The sequence below is a fragment of the Babylonia areolata genome, chromosome 25 (genome assembly GCF_041734735.1).
Source record: "Babylonia areolata isolate BAREFJ2019XMU chromosome 25, ASM4173473v1, whole genome shotgun sequence".
NCBI classification, from domain to species: domain Eukaryota; kingdom Metazoa; phylum Mollusca; class Gastropoda; order Neogastropoda; family Buccinidae; genus Babylonia; species Babylonia areolata.
In genome coordinates, this window is record NC_134900.1 from 38,867,954 (window position 1) to 38,874,384 (window position 6,431).

Below are 6,431 nucleotides of genomic sequence, written 5' to 3' on the forward strand. Positions count from 1 at the left end.
AATCAGTGTGTGTGTGTGTGTGTGTGAGTGGGAGAGAGAGAGAGTGCGTACGTGTGTGTGTGTGTGTGTGTGTGCGTGCGTGTGTCTGTGCGCCCGTGTGTGTCTATGTGTGTGTGTGGTGCCAATGCCTGTGTGAGTGTGTCTGTCAGTGTGTGTGTGTGTGTGTGCGTGAGAGATAGAGAGGGGGAGATGGAGAGAGAGAGAGAGTGGCCTCTGTGTGATTTCATGCGTTGTCATAGTGACAGTCCAGTGTGTGTGTGTGACAGAGACCCATGTCAGGCAGTTCCAGGCTGACCCTCACCCTCACCTGGCCACACCTGCACCTTCTGCTCTGCTGGGCAGCGCTTCTGGCACTAGGCACAGGTGAGACCGCTGCCACACAGGCACCGACACCTTGGGCACCTGACGTACAAAACCTGCTGTCTCTGCCTTCCAGTAATTTCTGGAACAGCACCTCGGTATATTTCTGTCCTGTTGTAGCTGATGTGTCTCTTCAAGCTCTCTCCGCTAGTCCTGCTGATGACTGAATCTTTTCCCATCCCAAAATTCAACACAGAGAATCTCGGCCGGAGAACTTAGAGCTTTTCAAATATCACAGCAGTGGGGAGGGCAGTGGGGAACGAAATGTGAAGTGCTTTGAGCAGTATTTCTGGAGAAACGCGTTATATATGTCCATTATTATTATTATTATTGTTATTATTATTATTTTGTTTGGGATTGTTGACAGGACTTGAGCAATACTGCCAACAAACCAAATGAGTCGTTCTTTAACAGGTAGTTTGACGTAAACTGCTTGTGACTGTGTTGCTGGCCTGTGACTGTGACTGTGTGTGACTGTTTCTTGCAGAAAAGGTTCAAATCTCGGTGTATATCAGAGACGTGAGCCTACAGTTGGGCCAACAGCAAAGTGGCAGCTGTTTGATCGATAGTTGCTTTGCTGCCATGGAAATTCATTTGAGTCTTTTGTGAAGGACTGTAGCTCTCAGACTGATATACGTAATTGCACTGGCTCTTACAGCTGCAGCCTTGGGGGCTAGTTGACGTTTATGAACCATCCCAACGCCGACTGTCCTAAAAACCCTATTGGCTGATAGGATAGGGATGTAACTTGTGCAGGACACTCACTACTATAATCAATTCCTGGCCCAGATAGCGGGGACAGCAGTTACCTCCTGTGCTGTGCTGCTGGTCAGGTGGGACGTGCTGACTGTCACACATGCATGTTGCTTGCAGGTGCAGTGTGAGGGGGAGGGGACAGCAGACGGAAGACGAGGTGGAGGAGGAGGGGGTGGTGAGGAGGTGGGGGTGCAGGACACAGGATGGTGCTGCAGACTGCCCTGGTGACGTCAAGATCCTACCTCACCTGTCATCGTCAGGATCAGGATCCTGCCTCACCTGTCATCGTCAGGATCAGGATCCTACCTCACCTGTCATCATCATCAGGATCCTACCTCACCTGTCATCGTCAGGATCATAACCCCACCTGTCATCGTCAGGATCATAACCCCACCTGTCATCGTCAGGATCACTATCTTACCTCACCTGTCATCATACGGATCCTACCTCACATGTCAACATCAGGATCCTTCCTCACCTGTCATCGTCAGGATCAGGATCCTACCTCACCTGTCATCATCATATTCATTCCTCAACTGTTATCTTCAGGATCGTGATCATACCTCACCTTTCATCATCAGGACCAGGATCCTACCTCACCTGTCATCGTCACGATCCTACCTCACCTGTCATCGTCACGATCCTACCTCACCTGTCATCGTCAGGATCAGGATCCTACCTCACCTGTCATCATCAGGATCCTACCTCACCTGTCATCGTCAGGATCAGGATCCTACCTCACCTGTCATCATCAGGATCCTACCTCACCTGTCATCATCAGGATCCTACCTCACCTGTCATCATCAGGATCCTACCTCACCTGTCATCGTCATGATCAGGATCCTACCTCACCTGTCATCGTCAGGATCCTACCTCACCTGTCATCGTCAGGATCAGGATCCTACCTCACCTGTCATCGTCAGGATCCTACCTCACCTGTCATCGTCAGGATCAGGATCCTACCTCACCTGTCATCATCAGGATCCTACCTCACCTGTCATCATCAGGATCAGGATCCTACCTCACCTGTCAGGATCAGGATCCTACCTCACCTGTCAGGATCAGGATCCTACCTCACCTGTCATCATCAGGATCAGGATCCTACCTCACCTGTCATCGTCAGGATCAGGATCCTACCTCACCTGTCATCATCAGGATCCTACCTCACCTGTCATCGTCAGGATCAGGATCCTACCTCACCTGTCATCGTCAGGATCAGGATCCTACCTCACCTGTCAGGATCAGGATCCTACCTCACCTGTCATCGTCAGGATCAGGATCCTACCTCACCTGTCATCATCAGGATCCTACCTCACCTGTCATCGTCAGGATCCTACCTCACCTGTCATCGTCATGATCAGGATTCTACCTCACCTGTCATCGTCAGGATCAGGATCCTCCTCACCTGTCATCATCAGGATCCTACCTCGCCGTCGTCGTCAGGATCAGGATCCTACCTCACCTGTCATCATCAGGATCCAACCTCACCTATCATCGGCAGGATCCTACCTCACCTGTCATCAGGATCAGGATCCTACCTCACCTGTCATCATCAGGATCCAACCTCACCTATCATCGGCAGGATCCTACCTCACCTGTCATCAGGATCAGGATCCTCCTCACCTGTCATCGTCAGGATCAGGATCCTACCTCACCCGTCATCGTCAGGATCAGGATCCTACCTCACCTGTCATCGTCACGATCCTACCTCACCTGTCATCGTCAGGATCAGGATCCTACCTCACCTGTCATCGTCAGGATCCTACCTCACCTGTCATCGTCAGGATCAGGATCCTACCTCACCTGTCATCGTCAGGATCAGGATCCTGGCACTACGTCCCATGACCTCTGGTGCTCAGTGAGTGTTTCTTCCTTGTCGTCCGTCTCGTCCTTCACTCTTCCTTTGTTCTTCCATCCCTTCTGTCGTCTTCTTCTGACTTTCAGACTCACTTGTTGTGTGGAAAATGTGAGTATGTGAGCCCGATGTTCACTTGTGTGTGTGTGTGTGTGTGTGTGATAAATTTTAACATTGTCATTTTTGTCTGGAGATACTTTGTCTGTGAATACCAAATTTGGATTAAACATAGTGGGGAAAATATTCACATTCATACCAATAATTGGTTGCAAGTCTTTCGGATCAAGCCGTATTTCCGGATCACGAGCGGTTTATCCCGTTGAGGATAATGATTAAAAAAAAAAATCAGAATTGATGTTTGAGTGTGAAGACGGCACAACCTCGTTTTTCTTGTTCACAATTAAAAGAATAGAAATACAAAATCTGGACAGAACACATACAGTGACAGTAACTACACCATCGATGTGTTTACTGCATATGAATATTTCAAAGTGGATACTGAATTAATTAAAATGAACATGAAAGAAAAATTGGATGGACATGGATGTAGTTTCTGTAAGCCTGTCGAACACGGATTTCCGCAGATCTGGAGAAAACGGCAACATGTTGTGGTGTGCTTGAGGCGATGGCAACGTATAACTCACCGCGGACTTTTAAAAAAAATCTTTATGAGATAATCGACATACCCTAAAAGAACATGATATAAACGGCGTTGTCACCTGGAATACCGTAATCGATTTATCACGCTACAAAAGACAGAATTTTAAATATTGATTTTCAAACTCCATTGCTAGATGCCGTTTAGCACTGTGAGTAAGTCTTCATACTCTCGACCCGAATATGCTTGGCTTGAACATGCTGTTGAACCCAAGCTTTGTAATATTAAACACAGAACACATTGTGACGTGTGTTGTTGTTTGTTTTTTACTTAAGTGTGTATCAGAAGTGTGTCTTGAAGGCCTTGCCTCTCTTGTTTGAAGTTTATCCTTCATAATATGGTCAGAATTCTAGGAACCACACAAAATTCTATGAATAATACTTTTCCTTTACTCAGTTTTGGTTTTGTTTACTTGTTTCTGTCTTCTTTCGTTTTCTCTCTTTCTGTTTTTACATTCTTTATGTGCTGTTGAAGCTTTGTAATCATTTTGTAATGATGATGATGATGGGTGGATGAACGGATGGACAGACGGATGACTGATGATGATGATGATAATGATGGGTAGATGAACGGATGGACAGACGGATGACTGATGATGATGATGGGTAGATGAACGGATGGACAGACGGATGACTGATGATGATGATGATTATGATGGGTGGATGAACGGATGGACAGACGGATGATTGATGATGATGATGGGTGGATGAACGGATGGACAGACAGATGATTGATGATGATGATGGGTGGATGAACGGATGGACAGACGGATGATTGATGATGATTAATTGGATGTCCCATGCAGATGATGGGCGTTCTGGCAGATAATCCTGATTGCCCCATCCCACCACCCCCCAAACCCCAAGGTGTCTGCAGGACAGTGGCATGTCTTCACCATGAAGCAGTGTGACCTCCACCTCCACCACCACCCACCCACACCTCTCCTCCCCCCTCCCCCACACCACCCCCACCCCCTTTCGCTTTGCCGCTGCTGCTGAGTGACTTTATATGTGTCATGACCGGTGCCGCCAGCTGCTGGCTTGTGACGTCACCTTTGGACCAAGTAATCAGCACTCCACTGCCCAGCGCCTGCTGCATGACGTCATCTTTGAATGATGTCATCTCTACCACGCATGCTGTTTTGTGACGTCACCTCTGGACTATGTCATCATCATTCATATCTCCTTCTGCTGCTGCATGACGTCATCTTTGATTTATGTCATCTGTCACGCCCTGCTGCTGTGTGACGTCATATGTATCGTAGACAGTGTCGCCTGCTGCTGCTGTGTGACGTCACCTCTGGATCATGTCGACATCACTCAGAGCTCCCTCTGCTGCTGTACGACGTCATATCTTTGATGTCATCCCTGCCATGCCCTGCTGCTGTGTGACGTGATATGTGAGCCATGTCATCACCCCCACCCCCCTTTCCATCTCACTGATCCATGCTGCTAAGTGACGTTATCTTGGGGCCATGCCAGCACAACCAGCACCTCTCACCACAATGCCTCACCCTGCCATGGCTCAGCCCCAGGTTCTTCGTCCTGGAAACCATTTCTCTCCCCTCCCCCTTACCCCCCCCCCCCCCTTTGTCGTTCCCTCTTCAGTGTAGTGTGTCCACCACATTTTGCCACTGTCCCCCATTCTCTGCTCCTCCCCCCCCCTCCCCCACTGCCAGTGTCTAGTGCAGTGACGTCATTCTCTACTCTTCCCCCCACTGCCCCTGAGGTGAGAGAGCAATTGCCACTGGTGGATGACAGGGCGTCAGAATCACCATTTGATGTGTTTGCCGAACGACCTGAGCTGCACGTAGAATAAGGTCTGTCAAAGTGTTCACATGGCAATGTTCTATGTTTACGTACCTTCCAGAAATTCTTCAACAGTCATGTGATTGTGGATTTTTTTTTTTTTTTTTTTTTTTTTTTTAAAGTCACAGATTCACATACCCTGTTTCTTTCATCTTCTGTGAAACCTGTTTCGTCGTTTTGGAAGTGCAACGTTCAGATGTTGACGTTACAGTTTGAAGGAGGTGTCAAAGCATGCGGAGTGACCCATATACGCTAGGTGGCTACTGTCCATCAAATCACATGTTGGGTCCAAGGTACTTTTGTATTCATGGCCAATTTTTTGTGTACCAATAGTCACTCCTTGTGTTCCAAATCTTTTTGTGTTCACGCTAAACTCTTTGTATCCATTCTAATTTTGTAATCTTGTGGCCCTGATCAACTCTTTGTATGTCCGCCATCAACTGAGTTTGTATCCAGAGCCAAATCTGTGTACCCACGGTCAACTGCTAGACACCATCAACTCTGTTTTTTATGGTCACGTCAGTTATTTTTGTATCCACCATGAACTATGTACATCTATGGTCGACAGGTGCCTGCCATAGACTCCTTTATATCCACCGTCAGCTGTTTTTGTACCCACAACGTACTTTTCGTTTCAGGACTGTGATCACCTTCTATGAAAACGCCTCTGTTGTGAACGGCTGTGATTACAATCAGTGTGAAAATCATGTGGGCAGTGTGGGAACTGAGGGGCTGTGACCAGTCTCTCTACCAGGGAGGTCACAGCCAAAGACCGCCACCAGTGGAGGTGAGTGAGGGGGTGAGCTGCGGGGCTATGGTGGCTCGGAGGGGAGGGGAGGGGGGGGGGGTGTAAAACCGTGAGTATCGGACGCAATAACCGAGTGGTTAAAGCGTTGGACTTTCAATCTGAGGGTTCCGGGTTCGAATCTCGGTCACTGCGCCTGGTGGGTAAAGGATGGAGACTTTCCGATCTTCCAGATCAACATATGTGCAG